The sequence below is a fragment of the Lathyrus oleraceus genome, chromosome 5 (assembly GCF_024323335.1).
Source record: "Lathyrus oleraceus cultivar Zhongwan6 chromosome 5, CAAS_Psat_ZW6_1.0, whole genome shotgun sequence".
Lineage (NCBI taxonomy): Eukaryota > Viridiplantae > Streptophyta > Magnoliopsida > Fabales > Fabaceae > Lathyrus > Lathyrus oleraceus.
Genome location: NC_066583.1, coordinates 244239044 through 244263824, shown reverse-complemented (window position 1 = coordinate 244263824; position 24781 = coordinate 244239044).

The window sequence follows — 24781 nt, the reverse complement described above, 5'->3', positions numbered from 1 at the left end:
CCAGGTCGATATTTCTGTTTCGGCATTCCGGCCGACCTTTTCCGTTCCAGACGGGTGTTTCTTTCAAGATTGTGTTCTTTGCCGATTCTGACAGGCATTGTTAATTATTTTCCCATCAGAGTGCAAATTGTTCGTCTGTTCTTGGTATTCAATCACTCTTCATCCTGATCATCTGAAAGCCGAGGCTATTCATATCGACAGGTTCACAGTGGATTGAATAGGGGCAGTTGTAACACCTCAAAATTTGCCCTCCTCTCTTGGGACTAGCTTTGCATTTTTGCATATCATTCTTAGGTCATTAGGCATTGCATATTTGCATATCATATGGCCACATTGAGCAAGTCATCCTCCTAAGTCTTGGTCAGAAGATAAAAGGTTGATGTATGCAAGCCTGAGGGTTTCTTTGGACTGGATCACTAACCATCTGAGGATGTGTGGTATAAATTAGGGTTTCTTGATTCCTCAAGGGGGTTGAGCTTGATCTTGGTTGAAATGATACATCATCGTCATCATGGTCTTGTTATCATCCAAGAGATTGATCAGATACCTTGAGATTAGGGTTTTGACCTCTGGTCAACCCTAATCAGTTGTATTAGGCCAATCAGGGCTTGGCAAGGAGATGGGGTCTACAATGGATATGGGGATCATTTCATGATTGTATTGAGCTTATGGAAGCTAGGGTTTCATCATTGAGCCATTTCATCAGGAGTTTGAGGCTCAACTTGATCAGTGCATAGCCAGATTCATCTATCAGTCAGAAAAGTCAACTGTGGTCAACTGTGCTTGAATTGATGGATTTGGAGGAGGGAGAGGGTTAGAGACACTTCATTCATGTCTAAACAAGTTTCATTTGGCATTTCAAACATCAAGAATGAAGAAAATCAAATCAGATGGAAACTTTCCAAAAATAGAAAGTGACTTGTAATTGAAAACTGCCAAAAATGGAAAGTGTTCCTCCTCAAAATTACATGTCTAAAAATGCTTCAAATGAAATTTTGTTCAACATGAAAGTTGTATATCTTGCTCTCACCTTTCCAAAAAGTCCAAGAACACTCATTTCTCATGTGTGGTTGGCAAGTTGTGATCAAATCATTTTCCAAAAATGTTGAATTTCAAAGTGGCATAACTTTCACATGGAATGGCCAAATTGGGTGATCTTTCTTTGAGCAAACCACATTTTACATGTAATTTCATGATGCATCATCATATTTCATCAAAAATCATCATGGCAAAATGTCATTTTTCAATGAACTATTTGAAAATTGGTGGGAAAAAAGGTGATTTTGTGAAATACATGGATTTTGCATACCAAACCAATTTCAATGCATTTCAAATGATCAATGTGACTTGTTTGAACTGGTTTTTACTGTTGCATGGCTGATTTTTGCAAAAGGACATATTGGTCATTTCACATGAAAACTACATTTCACTAATCACTTCCATTTTGCTAATTGTGATTAACTCTTGGATTAGGAGTTGGTATAAAATGATAATCATAACAGAAAATGCATAATCAGAAATCACAATTTCAGATCTAACAAACTTTTCACCAAAATTCTCTCAATTTTCTCAAAACTTTTTCACACTTTTTCATCATTTTTCATCAAGATTCATCTTCCATCGTGTGCATTCTTGCTTGATCCATCATCTCCAAGTGCTTGTGAAGGACTGTTTGCAACAAGATCGTGGCTAAGATTGAAGATTCGCAACTGTTGAAGTCTCATTCATCCATGGCATCTTGAAGGATTTTGGAACTGGTGCATAATTGAGCTGAGACACCTACTTCATTCACTTCCTACATCATCAAACTGCATCTGTTTTGGCATTTTGGACCTTGAAACGCGCGATTCCAACAGCTGCTTCATCAAGAGGTTAGAACTCGATTTCAATGATTCTCAAAATCATGATATGGCTTGTGTAGATCTAAGTTCATAGAGTAGCATGCAGCTTGTAGTTTTGATTTTCGTTAGGTTTTGAATGAGATATCGCGATTTGAACTTTGACCTAGGAAACTTCTTTTGATCGATCCGTGAAGCATGATTAGAGTTAGGACAAATGCTTGTTAGTTTCATGATCTAGGTTGAATGACGGTCATTTTGATATAAGGCACGATGATTTTGGTTGAAATGTGTTCTTGGTGATTTCTGGAAATGTTGAATGTGTATGAATGTCTCAAGAACAATGCCAGAATGTAGTTAGATCTGTGTGGCTTCATTTCGTTTTGAATTTGGTGTTTCCCGCTGCTTCTGTCCAATCCCATGCTGCCACTGCATTAGAGAAACGCAGTGTTTCACTCTGGCCGTTGCATATTTACAAAAATGCCATTATCACATATTATTTCATTTTATTTCATTTCTTTTTTTCAATTTTATTTCATTTTGATCATCCATGTTTAAAAATTCATAAGTTCTTCATTTTATATCCAAATTTGATGAGAGTTTTTTCACCATTCTCCTTGTGATGTGTAGTTTTTTATGGTGATTATTAATATTTTTGTGCACGTGTGGAAAAATTAAATGCTTAGGGATAGTGATCATGTATGCTTCATGTGTATGTTTTACCATTTCCTTCATAAAATCTTGATTCTTCCATAGAAATTCATGAAATTTTACATGCACATTCTTGACTCTTTTTTGGTGATTTTGATGTATAGTTTGCTAATTTTGCTTTTCTGGATTGAAAGATATGATGTGATCAAGTTGAGTGTGACAATGTGTGTCACACTATGTTATGCCATGTTCATGAATTTTGTTTCCATGCCTATGCTTTGCCATTTGCCATGGATTTTTGCATGTGATTCCATCTGTATGTTAGGTTTAACCATGATTTTTTGTAGGATTTGTTGATACATTTTCCATTTGATTGGTATTTTTGTTTGCTGTTTAGTCATTTTTAGGTTTTTCTTGAGTGATCAACTTACATGACTTGTAAAATTCCCATGCCTTATCATATGAAGCTTAAATTTGGTGGATTGATTCTTAACATGTTTAACTTCATTTTGGCTTTGGTCCCATTCATTTATCTTATGCCATTTCTGTTTTACACTTGCCTAAAGTTGACACATGATTTGTGGCCTTATTTGAAGTTGTATTTGCATACCATGACTTCCTGATTTTAATTTCCCTACTTCCACTTGTCCAAATAGCCTGAAATTTGATATGCTACTCATTAAATGTGTTCTGTTTAGGCTTGAATGTTTGTGGAATTTATTGAGCTGTTTTGATATTGATTTGATTGTGATCATTCTATTTTCTCTAATGTGTTTCCAAGGTGCATAGTTTGGCATGTTTTGTATATGAAATGGATTTGGTGCATAGTTTTGGTGTGAGACCAATTGGATTCTCTTCTTGCTTGATAAATCTTGGTTTTGATCAATTTTTACTTTCTGTTTTGAATTTTTCATCTCCTTTTGACCCTAGGCTTGTCCTAGTGGTCTTGTTTCTCACGTTTGGATGTGATTTTCAGGTTGAAGAAGCAAATGCTTTGAGGATGTTAATTCAAGTTGATTGAATTTGGTTAATTGTTGTGAACTAACTTGTGTGTTTTGTAGGATGCTTGGCTCACTTGCTTTAGCTTGTGCTTGGCTCACTTGAGTTGATTGTGCTTTGCACATTGCATTGTCTGATTATACATTGTCTGTTGGTTCTTATGCTGTTTGTTTTGACTTTGTGATTGGTATACTGACTGAATTAGATTGATTTCAGGTACTTTAGTCGCTAACAGTTCATCTTTGAACTTGCTTTGTGCTGCTGCTTGGTTGTATAAACCAATTGAGGTAGACTCTCTTGTCTCCATGTAATCTGGAAGACCTGGCCTGTTACTTGGCCAGGCACCTGTCTGAAGTCCTCCTTAAGAGGCAATGTTTGTGATTGTTTAACTTTGTCCCCAAGCAGGAAAAGACCTTGATTAAGGCAATTGGCAGAACCCAAGGGATGTGCAATCCATCCCCTGATATTCTTGTTGAGTCGTCCCTCTGCTCACACCACTGTGTTGATGCATTGGGACATTAACCCAAGATCTTGTACAGTTGTACAGTCGAGTCAGAGTCTTGAGTGTAGAAGGGTTCCCACTTTCTGGACCCACGCTCCTTTGTCTGAAACTCTCCCTGGCCAGGGATAAGAGCTGTGAAGTCTCATCTTCACTCACCTTTCCTCTGCTTCACCCTGACTCTCAATGTCAGGGTTAAGAGCGAACACCACCCGGATACAGGTGACTTGGCTTGGCAGTCTAACCCTTTGTTTGAGCCCGCTTTGACTGGATATAGTGTGTGCTATTTGGAATGTTTGCTTTGTTTTGTTTATGCTTGCATGCTTTGCTTTTTCCTGGTTAGGATTAGCTTGCTGTTGTGCAAGTAGATAGAAACCATAACATAGGGCAATGATGCATGATAACATCTAGGCTCGAGTACAGCTCCCTAGTAGTGTGTCTCCCTTTGTATCTGGTTAGAATTTCTTTCCCGTCCAGGGGAACTACGTCGCCCTGATCCTCATACCAGATGAGGTACGTAGGCAGGAAACCGTGCGAGGTCTCTCCGGGCACTTTTTTTCTTTTTGTGTGTGTTTTCTTGTTAACCCTCTTGTGTGTCAGGATATGGATGTAAGCCCAGCGATTGGTTGTCCGTATCCTGATTGTGTTTGTTTGGTTCGGAAGCCGATGTAAGTTCAGCGATTGACGTTCGGGTTCCAAGTTTGCCTGTGTTTGTGTGTGTTTTGTTTGGCGTGCGTGAGCCGAACTACGGCAGCTCTGATTCTCGTTCCAGACGAGATACGTAGGCATAGGATGAGATGTCCTAGCGAGCCCTCTCCTCTTTCCCCACCTGTGTTGTCTTCGGTGTGTGTGTGTGATGTTTGTTTTAGCAACCTTTTCTTTCTTTTAGAGCGTGGATCCGTAGAGTACTACGGATGCGTAGGGGTGCTAATACCTTCCCTTCGCATAACCGACTCCCGTACCCTTTCTCTTTGGTCGCGAGACCATGCTTTTTCCAGGTTTACTCTGAGCGTTTCCTTTCCCTCTTTTGGGATAAATAACGCACGGTGGCGGCTCTGTGTTGTTTTTGTTTTAGCCCGCCGGTTGTTTTTCGCGGATGCGACACACATCTCCATCTTCCATAAACCAGAAGGGACAAACCATATTGTGAGCACCTTCAATGATTCCCCGCTTGGCTTATTCCATCATTGTAGGCAACTTGTTAAGGATTAATCTCCAACCAAAATTAAGTATTTTACTCAGAACTTTAGACTTCCATAAACAATCTAACGCTTTTGCTTTAAGAGGATCAAAAGTAGGCATCACAAAACAAGATTCACAAATCTTCTTATAGAAATATTTAACCGAAACCCCATCCTTATGTCTCCACCAAACAAAATGATCTTATTCACGAGGCTTAGGATTCATCCCCTACAAAAGCAATAATAACTCCTCAAATAAAAAAGCATCGTCGCCACTCAAAACCACCCCATTAAAACCAATATTCCACTCCCAAGAATCGTTAAACTAAGACACCGCATCACCAACTTTGAGACAAACCGAATTGGATAACCAGAATAAAGAAGAAAATAATCCTTCAAAGGAGGAAATTCCACACCAATGATGTTTTCAAAAATCTAAAGTCTTTCCATTTCAAAGCTTGCACGAATCTGAAAAGGAGAACCAATTAGGATGAGAGGCGCTATCAACTGGATCCTCAATGGCACATAAATCCCTCCATCACAAAGACACCTTCCTACTCAAACTCGGCCCACCTAAAACCGCACATTTCATGTCACCATACCTACAAGAAATTAAATCGAACCATAAGGAATAATCATCATTTACATCCTCCATTTTCACTTACTTAACAAAGCAAGGTTGAACAAGCCACGATTTTTCACCCCTATACCACCTTCCTCATTTGGTAAAAAAATAGAATCCCAACTAACCTTCTTAGCATCTTCACCCCCTCCCCATTAAAAGTATATTTGGATGCTTATGATCTTATTAATGATCACCTTGGGAGCCTTATAAAAAGATAAGAAAAAGATGGAGATGTTGGTTAAAACGGAATTCAAAAGAACCACCCTACCTCCAATAGACAATAATCTATTATGCCATACCACCAACCTTCTTTTCAACTTTCCAAAAATGTGAGTCCAAGAATCTTTTCTTCTAGGATTTATTCCTATAGGAATACTAAGAAGTAATAAACCAAAACCACAAGACAAAAAAGAAGTGGCCGCCTGTAAAAAATCAGAAGCAAGATTAAGACCAAATAATTTATTTTTCGACAAATTCACCTAAAGCCCCGACACAACTCAAAGCCTCTAAGTAAAACTTTAACTTTCCAAAGGTTCCTCCAAGATCCATCTCCAATTAAGATAATATCATTCACAAATTGTAACAATTCAAAGTGAGTATTATCATTGAAGTGAAAACCTTCAAATTCCCCCAAAGAAACCGCATGGTGCACTAAATAGGCAAAACCTTTTGCCACCAAAAGAAAAAGAAAAGGGGAAAAAGGACCCCCTTGTCTAAAACCTATAGACACTTTTAAATCCATTGTTGAGCTCCCGTTAACAAGAACAAACATAGAACTATTAAACACCAAAGCCTCCAACCACCCGCACTACCTCGCTCCAAACCTCATCCCCTCAACATACTACTAAGAAAATCCAAATAAACGCAATCATAAGCCTTTTCAAAGTACATTTTAACCAACATACACCCCATTTTCGCTCTTTTAGCAAAATCCACCACCTTATTCAAAACAAGAACACCATCCACCATTTGTCTATTGGCTAAAAGGCGGTTTGACACTTCATAACGAGTTTGGGAATCACAACCTTCAATTCAGATGCAAAAAGCTTAGCTAAAATATTATACACACTTATCACTAAACAAATATTCCTATAGTTATCAAGAAACTATCTCCAGGCCTAGACTTTTATTTGGGTCTGGTTCTTCCTATAAAGGAGATTCTTCCTCTAAAGGAGATTCTGCCTCTGAAGGTGATTTTGACTCTGAATGTGATTCTGACTCTAAAGGAGAGTCTGAATCTAAAGATGACTTTGACTCTGAAAGGGAGTATGACTCTGAAGGTGAGTCTGACTCTGAAGATCATCCAATTTCTAAAGGTGGTCCAACATATAAAGGTCCAACTTATGAAGGTGGAACTTCTGGAGGTGGACAGAGGCCACAAAGAGTTATATAGATAACAAGTAGACTTGCAGATATCGAGTTACTGTAAGATAATGAGATTGATTATGAAGGAGAAGTCATATAGAGTGCCATGATGGTGGAATCTGAACTCGTCAACATCAATGAGACTCTCAAGAAGAAGGTGTGGGTGAATACCGTAAAGGAAGATCTTGAGGTCATTGAAAGAAACAAGACATGGGAATTGACTGTTCTACCTCAGAACAAGAAAGCCATTAGATGGGTTTTCATGATAAATATGAAGCCATATGGTTTAGTTTCCAAGCATAAAGGAAAATTTAATAGCTAAAGGATTCCTACAAAAGTCTGGTTTAAACTACTTTGAAGTGTTTGCACTTGTAGCCAGACATGAAACTATAAGGTTGATTATTGCTATATCTGCAAATAGGAATTGATGTCTGATATATTTATATGTAAAGTCAGTTTTTCTAAATGGTCTATTGCAAGAAGAAGTCTATGTGTTACAACCTCCTGGATTTATGGAAGAGAACAAAGAATAGATGGTGTACAAGCTGCATAAAGCCTTGTATGGGCTGAAACAAGCTCTAAGGGATTGGAATCTGAAGATTGACACATTTTCAAGCATCTGGGTTTCAAGAAATGTGAAATGGAATATGGTTTGTATGTGCAACATACTTTTGATTGAAATGTGATTCTGGTGTGTCTTTATGTGGATGACATACTTATGGCAAAAAGTTGTACTTTTGAGATAAACAAGTTCAATAAGGTGTTGATGAATGCCTTTGATATGATGGACCTTAGAAATATGGTATATTTTTTAGGGATGAAAATTTTGTATTCTAAGAAGGGAATTATTGTGCACCAACTGAAGTACAAACTTGAACTGCTGAAGAATTTTGAGCTGATGAATTGTAAGTCAGCAGTCACCCATACTGAGACAAATCATAAGCTGAATTCTAATGATGATGGTGAGGATGTAGATGCTACAACCTTCAAACCATTGGTTGTTTGTCTAAGATATCTCTGTAACACGAGACCTGACATATGTTATGCAATTGGAATGGTGAGTAGGTTAATGAGTAAACCAAAATGTCATATTGTCAAGCCTCAATCAGGATTCTGAGGTACGTAAAAGGAACTATAAGACATGGAATTTTATTTCCATATGGAGTGTCGGTTGCTACTGAGATGATATGTTATTCAGACTATGACTGGTGTGGAGACAAAGTTGATAGAAGAAGCACTACATGATACTTATTTAAGTACACGGGAGCCCTCATTTCTTGGTGTTCCAAGAGGCAACTAGTGGTTGCATTGTCAAATTGTAAAGATGAATACATAGATGGTGATATGTCAGCTTATCAAGTTGTGTGGCTGATGAATTTGCTGTAAGAATTGAAGTTCAAGGTGAGCAAACCAATCAAGTTGATGATTGACAAAAAATATGTCATAAGTCTTGCTAAGAATCCAGTGTTGCATGGAAGAAGCAATCATATTGATATCAAGTACCATTTTCTACACAATCAAGTTCAAAACGGAGTACTTGAGGTTGTGCATGTCAGCACTCATAAGCAACTTGAAGATATGCTGACCAAGATAATTAAAACTAAACACTTCATCAATTTGAGGAATGAAATTGGTGTTGTTGATTTTTAGACTTGAATGTGAATTAAGGGATGTTGTTGAATGTAATTCAACATTCAAGTTATAATTTAGTTTTGAGTTTCATTTGCATTTAAGTTTCATGTGAATTTGAGTTGAATTTGGTGTTTATATAAACCAAAATATAATTGCATTTGTAACAAATTTCAGTTTTGCAATTTTGATGTTAGAAAGTTAGTCACACAACTCTCTCTCTTTTTCTCAATTCTCTGCAATTGTTCTTCATCTTCTTCATTTTCTTGTGTATTGTTAATGGAGGTTCGTTATTGAAATCCAACACAAGCAGTAACACATATATTACCCTTAAGAATAAAATATAATATTTAGAGCTAAATATTATATGCCATGATATTTTTGATAATATGATACAAACTCTTAATATACATACTCATAATGCATAACATTTAAAACACATTAAATCAATCAAACCAATAATATTTCTTGCAATTTACCTTTTTCTTTTTTATTTACAATTTATATTTGTTTTCATTATTTAGTTGCTCACGAAAAACTCAATATGCATACTAAACACTCATATGAGGAGTTAAGGACACAACCCAGGGATAAAATTTCTTCCTTAGAGTAATCGTTTGAAGCAAATAAGAATCACGATTGAAAACTATTAGTCAATTCATTGATAATTTTTCAAGTTTGAAAATGAATTTTGCACGTTCAATTGAACACTACGATCAACGTTAGTGAAAAAATGAGTTCTCCAAATCACAATTAAAATTTCCGCATGCATTTAGGTTCTAGAAAAAAAATTAGCAACAAATATCAATGTTTAGAAAAATCACTTGATCCACTTTCATAAACCAAATGATCCACACATATAATAGGAACATAAACTATTGTACTCCCCCCGTCTCAAAATAAAATTCTTTTAAGGTTGTTGCACATAAATTAAGAAAAATAATGAGTGAAGGAATAAATGTAACAAGTTTACAAATTTGTCCTTTATCGTCATTGGTTACACATGCATTGTCATAGATGTAGAGTAAGATTTAATATCTTGGGAGTAGTGCAGACAATGTTAATTAGGGGTAAAATTGATACAAATGAATTGATGTTTCATTAAAAAAGTAAAACGACACTTATTTTGGAACAAATTTTTTAAGTTAAAAATACAATTATTTTGAGACAGAGGGAGTAACTCCTCTTAGTGATGCGGACACAACTTCATTTGATCCATTTGTATAACTAGTGATAATAACTACACCCCATATGAGATATTTATTAGAGATAAATTTAATAGTTTGTTATTAGGATTTGTTAGGTTTGTTATTAGTTTTAGAGTTTATTAGGGTTGATCCTATTTTCAAGCTCTGAAAGATAGATCATCGACCTATATATAAAGGTTTGTCATGTGTCATCAAAAACAATAAGAATACAACATATTTTTCAAGTTAACTTTCTATTATGGCATCTGAGCATGATTCTGATCCGGAAGAGAGATATTTGAGAAGAAAAATACCTTAAAACCTGAAAACATGACTAGTAAATTTGAATATTGTTTCAATTGGGTACTTGATAGTGTTGCTTCACACCACATGACTCCTTTGACCTTAATATTTTAAAAAAATCAGAAAATTAGATAAACCTTTCTACATAACTACACCAATAGGGATTTCAACCTTAGTTGAAAATATAGGAGATGTGAATTTATCAACTTCGCTTATGTTAAAAGACATGTTATTGGTTCCTAGCTTTAAATTCAATTTGATTTCAATTCATAAACTAACACATACGATTTAAATTGTTATGTGGTTTATGATCAAAGTTCTTGCATAATACAGGACCAAGCCTTAAAGAGGAAGATTGGACCAGATGACCTGTGTAACACCCTTCTAAACCCCACATACAATTATAGAATATTTTAATTAAAATCACAATCACAAAGGTGTCACACACATCACAAACACATCATACTCCGTAACACGGGTTACAACAAAACATTTTAAAGCTTACATTTTCACTTAGGATGTTTACACAACATCCAACTCATCTGGTACTATCGCAGCGGAATCACAATTAAAGCAATTAAAACTATATTGCACTCATACCATTTAGGCTCAACTTCAACTTTTATAACAACTAAAAGAGTTTAAATAAATCATCTTAACAACCACATTGGTTGTAATACTTTAACATAAACATGATATAAGAAGCTAAACAAGCATTCTCAACTCAATGTTACATAATCAGATCAAGACACTTCTAATTAAATAATAAACTAAGAAGCAACTCCAGGAGCTAGCTTCCACTCACATCCGCGAGATCTACTCCTGAGTATCTGCACGATGCCCATGTAAAGACAATATTCAAAAAGAATGGGTGAGAATTAATTTCAATAACAAATGATATAGAATGTAAAATAGAATACAACATCTACACAATCATGCACAACAATATATCATATTCTCACAACACCATCTCAATTATCACCATCATCATACACAACACTATCTCAATTATCATCAACATCATACACAACAACATCTCAATTATCATCAACATCATACACAACAACACTATCATCACACATAGTCATATTCCATGCATACATTTCATTTATGTTATGTGACTCATGACAATGATAACGACTCATATGAATGTGGTACCATTCATGAACACTCAGGTTCATATCGCTCCTGATCCCCACCATAGAACCAGAGCACACCAAATCATTACCACTATCATAGGTAACGCTTCACTGGTTCCCACCTAAAACTGACTACTCGCTCCCAATCCCCACCATAGGACCAGAGCACACCAAAACTGGACCGAAGCCCGTACACCATGATGCATGACTTTCAACAATATGCATTATCACTACAAGGTTCACCAAAAGGATCCTCATACACATCTCACCATTTATGCATCACACCATTCATCATGCGCAATAATCATTTCATGTTACAACGTCAATAACATCAACAAACAACAATAACTCATCAAACATAATTCCATAGGCATTCATTCATGTCACTTCACCAAAACAACAACACATCATCATATAGACATAATGATTCACTAACCAATCATACAAGTTATCACAAATATCTCTACACTAGATAATTGACTATTGTGAGTGCAACGTAGCATTAGGAAGCATAAAAACATCTTAAAATGAGTTAGAAAAGGTTCCATGCATGAAAAACAAGTTTTTAGCGGAAAATCAGTCTATGTGTTGACACATGCTTTCTATAGGTCAGCACATAGAAGAAATTTTTTTATATGTGTCTACACATATGAGTTACAGGTCGGCTCATGTACCTCATTTGTAAAGCATGTAGCATTTGTTTGATGTGTCGAATGCATGTGTCGACTCATAACCTATACAGGTCGACTCATGACCTATACAGGTTGACATATGCATCGAACATGTCGACACATACTACTATTTTTTGTGTAAACAAATCAATTTTTAATCAACCAAACACTACCTTATATAACAACCACTTATTTTACGAAAATCAATCATATTAATCCTAATTCCTACTATTATCACACCCTAAAATCATCTATTATTTCACGGGTTCATAGATCAACAACACATTACAACAATATCATCATATTTATCGTCTCTAAATTATCAAATTTCCATCAAATTCAATATGATTCATTTGAATCAAAAGAATAACAAACCCTATAGAAGGTTATGAGTCCCTCCACTCTACCCTTCCATCATACCCCTTATTATTGAAACAATTTCACACCCTTACCTCAATCCTTAGCATAAAATGATGGCTTTGATGTGTTCTTCCTTCCTAAAGCTTCAAGTCCCAACCTCTTGCCCTTGCCTCTTTTCTCTCTTTTCCCAAGTTTGTACGATATGACAAAAAATCTAACCTAGACTGTTTTTAATTTAAATAGTTATGTTCCCATCTTTCTAAAATTAGAACTTAACCCCACCACGAATTCCCTCTTACTCATTGCTCCCTCATATTCCTTTAAAATTCCACTTTTGACCCAAAATCCCTGTTTTTCTCATTTAATTAAATAATCAATTAAATCATTATTATTTTAAGGCTTAAATGCACTTTTGGTCCCTGTAAGTTAGAGAGTTTTTGATTTTGATCCCTATAAAAAAATTGTCTGAGTCCCTATACCTCACTTTTTGTGTTGGTTTTAGTCCCTAAAGTCAAAATCTGTAGGAAAATCCGTAGTTTTGCTGCGAATTTTGCTTTTAGGGACTAAAACCAACACAAAAGTGAGATATAGGGACTCAGACAAAAAAAAATTACATGGACCAAAATCAAAAATTCACTAACTTACAGGGACCAAAAGACTATTTAAACATTATTTTAATTATCTAAAATAACTCTAAATTATTCTCGATTAATCCTATGGTCACACCCCCTTAATTATTATCCCATCTCAAGGACACATATCCTACAATCCTATTTCTATAATTCAACAATATAATCAACAATTGCACCAACACATAAAGAATTATAATAATTTAATTAATTCAGATAAATATAACAAATGGGGTGTCACAACCTGCATGAAGGGGTTTATGTGTTCACAAAGCAACATTAACAAGGCTTCATGGGTGTAGCTAAGAAGGACACGACAACCTTATGGCACACCAGAATGAGACATTTCTCAAATCAAGTCCTTCAGCATATTTCACATTTAGTCAAATGCAATTTTGATAGAGCAAACTGTTATGATGTATGTCACAAGGCAAAACAATGTAGAAACCATTTCCCTTTAAGTATTAATAAAGCTGAAGTACCTTTTGAATTGATTCACTATGACTTATGGGGGAAATATCATACTGCCATAAACAATGGATCACATTACTTTCTAATCATTGTAGATGACTACACTCATGGCACATGGGTATATTTAACGAAGCATAAGACAAATATTTTACAATATTTGATTAGTTTTAGCAATCTAATCAAAAGGCAATTTAATATGGATATCAAGAGAATTAAGAGTGACAATGGGACAGAGTTTACTAACTCTGATTTCAAGTGTTTCACTCAAAAAGAAAGGACCATGCATAAAACTTCTTGTGTTGCCAAACCTCAACTGAATGGACGGGTGGAACGCAAGCATAGACAAATTTTGAATATATCATGAGCCTTGTGTTTTCAAGAAAATCTTCCATTTCATTTTTGGGGAGATTGTGTATTGACAACAACATATCTAATCAATAAAACCCCTACAGTGGCAAATAAGGGAATCACTCCATACAAGTTACTTTTTAAGAGAGCGCCAAACTATGAGCACTTAAGAACTTTTGGTTGCTTGTGCTACAAGAAAAATGACTCAAAGGGAATCAGTAAATTTGATCCCAGAGATAAAATGTGTATTTTTATTGGTTATCCACAAGGACAAAAAGGATGGAAAGTTTACAATTCAAAGATTCGTGAATGCTTCATTTCGATAGATGTAGTATTTTATGAGCATATATTTCCTTACCATGTGCAAAATAATAATGGGTCTACTAATTTTAGAAATAACTCATCAAGTGATAACCTCAATGGTGAGTCTTCACTCTATAATGATGCAGAATTGGAAGTACCAAGCCTTGGGGAAATTCCTCCTACTGACTAAATATCTGGTCCTATAGAAAGTTTACCCATTAAGAAGCCTGAATACACAAGTCAAATTAAGGGTGAGCCTATAGAGGAAGAACATGTATCCATAAATGACGTATCATCAAGTGAAAGTGAAAGAGAAGTCTCAAATGAGGGGGAGCCTCAGAACATCCCACGCATAAGACGACCTACAAATTATCTAAAAGACTATGATTGTGGCAAATTGAACATAAACCCTAAGTGCATGGCATCAATTCCAGAATCCTCTTCAGGTATCATATATCCCATCTCAAAAATTTCAAATTATGATAACTTTTCACAAAAACATAGAGCTCACCTTGCAGCCATCACTGATGACAAAGAACCTCAGTCATATATTCAAGCAGTCAAGTACACAACTTGGAGGGAGGCCATGGCTCAAGAAATCAAGGCTCTATAAGACAATGAGACATGGGAATTAACTTATTTACCTCAAGGAATAAAATTGATAGGATGTAGGTGGGTGTACAAAATCAAACATAAAGCTACATGTGGGATTGAAAATTACAAGGCCGGATTAGTTTATAAAGGTTACACACAAATAGAAGGTGGGGACTTCAATGAAACTTTTGCACTAGTGGCCAAAATGACCATAATCGGATGCTTCTTAACAGTGCACTGGCAAAAGGATGGGAATTACATCAAATGGGTGTTAGCAATGCTTTATTGCATGGAGAATTGACAGAAGAAGTATATATGAGTCCTCCACAAAAGATATAAAGTTCCAAACAAAGATTTGGTATGCAGATTAAAGAAGTCATTGTATGCTTGAAACAAGAATCTAGAAACTGGTATCACAAGCTATCTCAATCTTTGATAAAATATAGTTTTCAAGACAACCAGTCTGATCATAGTGTATTTAGTTTTTCACATGGATCAATTTTTATTGTTGTTTTGATCTATGTTGATGACTTGATTATTGCTAGTAATGACCTTGAGGCATGTGAGTAGTTCAAGCAATATCTTAGTCAATATTTTCACATGAAGGATCTTGGTTTTCTTAAATACTTCATAGGCCTAGAGCTAGCACAAGAGTCAGAAGGGATATTCCTTTGTAAAATAAAATACACCTTAGACATTCTACAAGAATGTGGAATGCTTGGTTGTAAGCCTTCTTTGTTTCCAATGGAACTAAAGCACAACTTGCTTTGGCCAAGGGACCTCCACTCTTAGAACCGTCATGGTATAGACGATTAGTTGGACGTCTGATTTACTTAACTATCACTAGGCCTGAATTAACCTACTCAGTTTATATGCTAAGTCAATCCATGAAAAATCCACTCTAAGACCATTGGGATACTACTATGTGAGTCTTACGATATCCCAAATCTTCTCCTGGTCAAGGTGTCATTCTTCCACAACAGAATGATCTACAACTAGTTAGCTACTGTGACTCGGATTGGGCATCATGTGCCATTACCATAAATTCCATATAAGGTTATCTAATGAAACTTGTCAATGCTCCAATATCATGGAAAACAAAGAAACAAGCCACAATTTCTCGATCAAGTAAGGTTGAATATCATGTAATGGCACATGCCATAAGTGAAATATTATGGGTACGTAATTTGTTAGAGACTCTTCAATTTCCATGCATCAAGCCCACGTTTCTGCATTGTGACAATCAAGCAACTCTTCATTTAACTGCAAACCTGGTCTTCCATGAAAGAACAAAGCACATTGAAATTGACTGTCATTTTATTAGGGAATACATACAATCATGTTCCATAAACACAACTTACCTGCCCACCAAACAACAAAATGCTGACATTTTTACTAAGTTCTTAGGCGTGAAAGTTTTTCAAGACCTCATGTTCATAATCATCACCCTCCAACTTGAGGGGGGGGGGTGTATTAGAGATCAATTTAATAGTTTGTTAGTAGGCTTTGTTAGGTTTGTCATTAGTTTGTTAGGGTTTGTTAGGGGTGATCCTATTTTCAAGCTCAGAAAGATAGGTCATCAGCCTATATATAAAAGTTTGTCATGTGTCATAAAAAATAATAAGAATACAATGTATTTTTCAAGTTAACTTTCTATTTATATCAGATTAATATGGGGATGCATGAAATCATGTATCACATCTCGCAGCAACTTGTTGACGTTGTTAAATAATTGGTTCATAATGAGGTTCAAAAATCCATGGAGTTTGAGACTAAACAGACCAATTTTATTGAAATTTTTGTCACCTCTACCATCCAGGGAGCTCAAGAGTACCAAAGTCAAGAAGGCATTACCATGCAAAGTCGTTTAATTTTTGTTAGGAGTATAATAATTGCATATAAATAGTCATTGTTTATAATATTTTAGACATACACAATTAAATAAATTTAGGTTTAATTACAATTTTGATCCTCTTATTTTATCTGATTCACATAATCACTCCTCATATTTCAAAATCAAACATATTTAATTCCACCTTCACATTTTTGCACTTAAAACTGACGATTTGTCCATTTTTAAATGATGTGTCACTTTTGAAATTTGACAAATAATCATATAAGAACCTTTTATGAAACATGATAAATAAAAAATGTAATTAAAAAAATGGACACATCATCGATTTGTAGGGTAAAAAAGTGAGAGGGAGGCCAAAACTGTTTGATTTTAAAATAGAAAGACTAATATCGTGAATCAAATAAAATAGGGAGACCAAAACTGTAATTAAGTTATAAACTTATTATTTTTCTTTCGATTTATCTCTGTGTCTACTTTATAATTTATCTATATTAGAGTCTCTTTGGTTCAAATGATGGGAGGGGAGAGAATGAATTTTAATGAAGGGAATGGAATGGGAGGGGAGGGGAGAGATTTTTTTAATTATATATGTTTGGTTCAAAAGAGGGGAGGATAGGGGAAGAGAGGGATTTTAATTAAAAATATGTTTGGTTCACAATGGGGAGGGGAGTGATTTTATTAATAATTTACATTTTTATCCTTATAATCTTATATAAGTCATATGATATTCAAAAAAATGAAAAATACATAAATATTTTGTTGATAATAACATATGCATAAATAATCGAACACAAAATTTATATTGTTGAATGATGAAAAATTTATAACTCACTACATAATGTTAAAAAAAAATTATGTACACTTGATTCACAATATAGTTTTCTGATACAAATTAAACTATGTATTGATAATAATTTTTAAGTCGTGATGAACCATCTAATAAAAAAAATAGAATTTTTTTTTTAAATATCCAAAAATTTCAAAAAAATTTCAAAAATATCCAATTTTTCAAAATAATTACACAAATGGCCAAAATTGGCCATTTTTTACCCTTAGGCGCCACCCTAGTTGGCGCCTACCCTTAATGGGGAGGGCAAGTCGCCACTAGGGGTGGCGCCTATGCCCAAATCCATTTTTTTTTTTTTTTTTTTAATGTTTTTTTTAATGTTTTTTTTTTTTTTTTTAATTTTTTTTTTATTTATAAATTTATGTTTTTTATTAAGTATATTAATTTATGTTCACACATATATTTTGTCTAAATTTTTTATTTATATATATATATATATATTAATTTATATATATATTAATTTATATATATATATATATTAATATAATTTATAAGTAATTAATATTATTTGTAAATTTTTGGAAAAAAAATTAATTTATATATGTATAAAGATATGATAGACAATATTTTTAAAGATAAAGATAAAGATATAAAGATAATAAACAGAAAATATTTTTATTTAAATAATAAACAAGGCAAATATTACAAAGATATGATTAATCACATATGATGCGGTCCCTTGTACGATCCGCACGGGGGAGGTCTAGTTACTCGCCTAGACGGTTCACGTGGTGGTGGTGCTTCCCTATTACCACCCCTTGCCCTAACGCGCCCCCTTGCCGCTTGCCGTTGTGGTTCGGTCGAAGTCCCTTCAGTGCTGTAGGAAAGACGGGTCCCCTCTGCGCCCTCGAAGCTTTGTCTCGGTGGGACAAACTGACTACTGCTGGGTGCGCCCTCGAATTGTGGTCTTTGGTAGTTTAGGGTTGAATCGGGTTGGCCAAAGTGCAATGTTTGTTGTGGTGTGTAGTAGTCCTGTTGGTAGTCCTCTTGTATACCCGTGTCGGGGCTAGGTGGAGGACTGGAAGAGCTTGGGAAATTGCCGTGTTGGAATTGTTGGGATTGGTGGAAGTAGGGGGATTGATATTGTGGTAGGTGTTGGGACTGTTGATGGTGGTGGGAATGTTGAGTTTGTTGTTGGTAGTCTTCATGGTATTGGGATTGAGTTTGTGGTATGTATTGTTGATTTGGTTGGGGGGTGGACATGTGTTGTGGTTGTTGTTGTTGGTAATATGGTGGTGGTGGTTGTTGTTGGTAATAAGGTGGTGGTGGTTGTTGTTGGTAAAATGGTTGTGGTGGTTGTTGTTGGTAATAAGGTGGTGGTTGTTGTTGTTGGGAATACTGTGGTGGTTGTTGTTGTTGGAAATATGGCTGTTGCATCCGGGGATCGTCCAAATAGAACGGGTCAGACACAATCATTTCTGGATTGGTATTTGCTCTATACCATTCCACATATTCCCTTGTCGGCTTCATTTCGTTGGGCGCCACCGGAAATTGTAGAACATAGTGGGCACGGTCTTTCCACATTTTTCGAAACTCCTTAGCAAATTCCTTCCAATTTTGGGCATACCACTGGTGGCTGACTTTTTTTAGATGCCAAGGTTCCATGGACATTGGGGGGCCTGGGATAGTAGAATCCAATTTTAGCTTTGATATCCCCCAATAATTTATTTAACGGTTGAAATTTGACTTTCAAATATTTATTATTGTGGTGTACGCGTGCACTTTCAAATATTTTTCAAAAAGAAAAACAAATAATTATATTGTAATTAAATTATTTTATGTTTTATTACAACTTTAAATTGAATACTTCATTTAGTTACGCCATACTAATTGGCGTATATGTGTTATAAAAGTAGAAAAAGTCCAAAACACCTGCATGGGATAGGTTGGAATGCATTAGTACAGACTAGGTGGGAGTGTTGCATTCAAGGGTGTGACACGTGTAAGGCATGCGTGGGAATCTCTGAGACTTGGTGGTGAAGACTTGATGGGGAACAGGCATGCATGGGAATCTCTGAGACTATGTTCAGGCTAGGTGGATGTGTTGGCATGCATAGGTGCAGACTAGGTGGGAGTGTTGCATTCAAGGGTGTGACACGTGTAAGGCATGCGTGGGAATCTCTGAGACTTGGTGGTGAAGACTTGATGGGGAACAGGCATGCATGGGAATCTCTGAGACTATGTTCAGGCTAGGTGGATAGGTTGGAATGCATTAGTACAGACTAGGTGGGAGTGTTGCATTCAAGGGTGTGACACGTGTAAGGCATGCGTGGGAATCTCTGAGACTTGGTGGTGAAGACTTGATGGGGAACAGGCATGCATGGGAATCTCTGAGACTATGTTCAGGCTAGGTGGATAGGTTGGAATGCATTAGTACAGACTAGGTGGGAGTGTTGCATTCAAGGGTGTGACACGTGTAAGGCATGCGTGGGAATCTCTGAGACTTGGTGGTGAAGACTTGATGGGGAACAGGCATGCATGGGAATCTCTGAGGTATTCACAATATCTTCACAGCAATCTTCACACACATATCTTCACAGCAATCTTCAGTAAGATTCTTGCAGTATAAATATTCACACACATTTTCGCAAAGGTATTCACAATATCTTCACAGCAATCTTCACAAAACCTTGAAAATATCTTCACAAAACCTTCACAAAACCCTCACAAAACCTTCACAAAACCTTCACAAAACCTTCACAAAACCTTCACAATGTCTTCACAAAACATGTCATCTTCTTCACAATACAAAGTCAAAGCTCACGTCAACGGTGAGACTTATGAATGTGATAAGTCTGGCTTCCTATTTAGAAACACCGAATGCACTCGGTTTTGTCTAAATAGAGGAGCTGACTTCTCTTATCTGAAAAGGAAGATTGAGTCCAAACTAAGACAACCAGTGTCCCAAATTTTTTATCAACAACCTTTTTTTTCAGAAAACAACTCTGTCAAGTTTTATAAGTCATTGATTCAAAATGACATGGAGACACAATACATGCTTCGTAACCATGAGTACTCTGGTTACGACTACATAGTGTTGTACATTGTGTTGGAACAACCTCAACCAACTCAGAATATTCAATCACAGGTTATTGATCCTGTGATTGATGACGAACAAGATGTTGAGCACCACGTTGAATACGATGTGGTTGATGATGCTGAAGACGTGGTTGATGACTTGGTGAACCGTCATTCTGAAGACGAAGACCAACCTCAAATACCTATAGCGCAACGCTACTCACCTCCTGCGCACTTCACAACACTTAACTTGGGCGAGGATGAGCCCTCATCAGATATGTTCTACAACCCATATATGAGGTCTGATGAGGACTTAAAGAAGGGTGACCAATTTCGGACCAAGGAAGAGTGTCTGTTAGCAATAAAGAACTGGCACTTGAAAAATTGTGTTGACTACGATGTTATCAAATCAAATCCGGAAAGATACGTTATTGAATGCAAAAATCCGGAGTGTGGATATAGGTTGATGGCATCGTACAAGAAGAAGCATAACGCGTGGGTGATAGGGTCAATATCTCAAGCTCACATTTGCGTCAACACCAACATGGCACAGGATCATCGCAAACTTAGCCATGACATGATCTGCCATTCCATATTACCTCTAGTTGAGGCTGACCCGTCACTGAAGGTCAAAACAATTATCTCCCATTGTGTGGCTGTTTTCAAATATACACCGTCATACAGAAAGGCTTGGTTAGCAAAAACCAAGGCAATTGAACTGGTGTACGGTAACTGGGAGGAATCATACAAACAACTACCACGCTACCTGGCTGCACTACGATTGTATTCACCTGGGACGGTTACTATAATGGAGACCTTGCCTGCACAATCCCCTGACGGAACTCGTCTAGAAGGTAATGGAATTTTCCATAGACTTTTCTGGGCATTCCGTCCATGCATCATCGGGTTCACATTCTGCAAACCACTTGTTCAAGTCGATGGAACTTGGCTGTATGGGAAATACAAAGGATCGTTACTGATGGCGGTCGCACAAGATGGCAATTCAAATATTTTCCCAATAGCCTTTGCATTGGTGGAAGGAGAAACGGCAGCTGGTTGGAGTTTCTTCCTTAAGAATCTTCGAACGCACGTGACTCCACAAGCTGGCATCTGCGTTATTTCTGACAGGCACGCCTCAATAGACAGTGCATACAATAATCCAGCAAATGGCTGGCATGACCCCCCGTCTACCCATGTCTACTGCATCAGGCATATTGCACAAAATTTTATGCGGGAGTTCAAGGATAACTTTTTGAAGCAACATTTGATAAACGCGGGGTACGCATTAAACCAGCCTGGATTCCAATACTATCGCCGGGAAATAGTGTTGGCAAATTCTGATGCAGGGAGGTGGATTGATAATATCGACAGAGCGAAGTGGACTAGATCGTACGACGATGGGGTGAGGTGGGGCCACATGACAACAAATCTTGTGGAATCAATGAACGGCGTGTTTAAGGGCATACGTAACCTCCCGGTAACCGCATTGGTGAGTGCGACCTATTTTCGGATGGCAACGTTGTTCGTAACAAGGGGCAGGCGCTGGAATGAAGTGTTGCAGATGAGTCAGGTTTATAGTGAAGCCTGCATGAAGTTTATGAGGCAGGAATCCGCCAAAGCCAGCAGCCATCGGGTTACGGAGTTCGACCGCCATGGCCACACTTTCAGTGTCAAATAAACAATTGACCACAACCAAGGGCTGCCCAGACAAGAGTATAGGGTCCTAATACCAGACCGTTGGTGCGACTGTGGTCAATTTCAGGCGTATCGTATGCCTTGTTCCCATGTCATTGCAGCGTGTTCACACAGCCACTTCGATGCATTATCGCTAGTGTCTCCAATCTACAAAGTTGCAACATTGCTCAATGTATACGACAATCCCTTTCCGGTGGTAGCATTGGAGGCGTATTGGCCAGAGTATGACGGGGAAATTGTTTGGCACAACGAATCGATGCGGCGGAATAAAAGTGGTCGCCCAAATAGCAGGCGCATTAGAACTGAAATGGACGTCGCAGAGAAAATGCAGAGGAAGTGTAGCATATGTAGACAACTAGGGCATAATAAGAACAAATGTCCATATCGTGGATCTAGTTCCACAACTTAGTTTTCACTTTCATAAATCTGTGTACCAAAATCATTTTAAATTAAAGTTTACTTTTATTCCAAATAGAAGATGACACTTGAACAACAAACACAAACATCTAACATTACAACACCAATTACTAAAACAAAAAACAAATACTGGAACAAAAACAAGTACTAAAACAAGAACAAGTACTAGAACAATAACAAATACAACAACAACATGACAAACAACCATTAAAATCTAAGAAATTACAACAGTTAACACTATGTCGTCTGATCCATGCATCATTTGGATGCAATCAATGTCGCTTTCAACTTCAACCCACCAGCGTATCGTTTCTCCAGTTTCAAATGAGAACCTTGTTCTAAGCCTCTGAATCCTTCTGATGACTTCACCAGGTTGGTAATCTCCCTCTAACCAAGACATCAAGGACCTTTTTAGTTGGTCCAACGAACGGATGTTCCAAAATTTCATCTCCATTGGGGGTTTCAAAGGCGAGAAAATAACATGCCCATCCCTTTTTAAGATTACTGGTTCAGGATCCGGGCGCCTTGATGATGTTCGCTGCCATGACGACGGTCTTGGGGATGCCATGAACTCAACTTGATACAGAAGGTGGTAGGAAACAGTGTTGAAGAAAATGCAAGGAAATAACACTTTATTTATAGGAAAAGATCTGGGTTGTACACCAGTCTACCTAACCCTAATTCTCCCAAAAATTTATAAATAATATTATTTAGTTATAAATTAAATTAATATATATAAATTTATATATATATATATATATATATATATATCTTGTAAATAAATATATATATATTAATTAAATGTGTATAATATTAATTGTTTATAAATTAAATTAATATATATATATATATATAAATTAATATATATATATATATCTTGTAATAATTTTATTTATATATAAGTGTTAATATAAATTAATATAATTATAAAAAAAATATATTTATCAAATATCTAATATTTAAAAAAAAAAAATTAAAAAAAAAAATTAATAAAACATTTAAAAAAAAAAAAAAAAAAAAAAAAAAAAAAAAAGGGATTGGGCATAGGCGCCACCCCTAGTGGCGACTTGCCCTACCCATTAAGGGTAGGCGCCAACTAGGGTGGCGCCTATGTACACAATTAGGGCAAATTTTGCCCATTTGTGTAATTTTTTTGAAAAATGGGTTAATTTTGAAATTTTTTTTAAAATTCTGGATATTTAAAAAAAAAATTCAAAAAAATAACTTATTACTAAATGTTATATATATTACAATGTAATAGATAAAAATATAAAATGAATGGTTTAAAATTCATATTAAAAAATATAATAAGATAACAAAATTAAAAAAAAAAACTTTAATAAACATAAAATAAAAACTATAAAAAAAATTAAGTGATTCAAATTTATATTAAATAATGAAATACGAAAAATAATTAAAAGGTAGGGAATAATTATAATAAATTGATGAAAGCAACAGAGAAAAATCACACAAAATAGAAGCAATAAACGAAAGAAAATGAATAATTTTGAATTATATTAAAATAAAACTGATGGTATTTTAGTAAATGTAATAATTTTCCAAATATCAAAGTTCAAATTATCTCCCCTCCCCTCCAAACCCCTCAATTTGGGGGACGCAAAAAGTGTGTTTTGAAAGAATTTTACTCCTCTCCTCTCTCTTCATAAAATTTGAATCAAACACTTTTAATTATAAATATTCTCTCTTTTTACCTCCTGATCAGTGCATTTTGATGCACGTTCTTCCATGTTTGTACTTAAGCATTTCTTCGGTTTGCTTTACTTATTTTTATGTTTTAATGTGTTTTTACAATTTATTTTATTTTTGCACTTATTTGTTTTTCGCATTATATTTTCAGCATTAGCAGCTTTCACGAGAAAAATCATATCTTGAGCTACGAGTATCAGATTGAGGCTTGTGAGTATGCGTTGGAAAGCTAAGGAAAAGATCTACAACTTTTGTTCAGAAGTCAAGAGCTAAATCGAACTGTAGCAGGGCCAGAAAGTCTGTTGAAGTTGCATAATTTTATTTGTATTTTTGTTGGGTCATTTGTAGTGGGTTGGGTCGACCCAGTTGAGTTGTAAAACGGGTCTTTGTTTTCCCCTAGGTCTAGCAGCCGTACACCATGGGGAATTGGACGGGAAAATCACGGTTCAT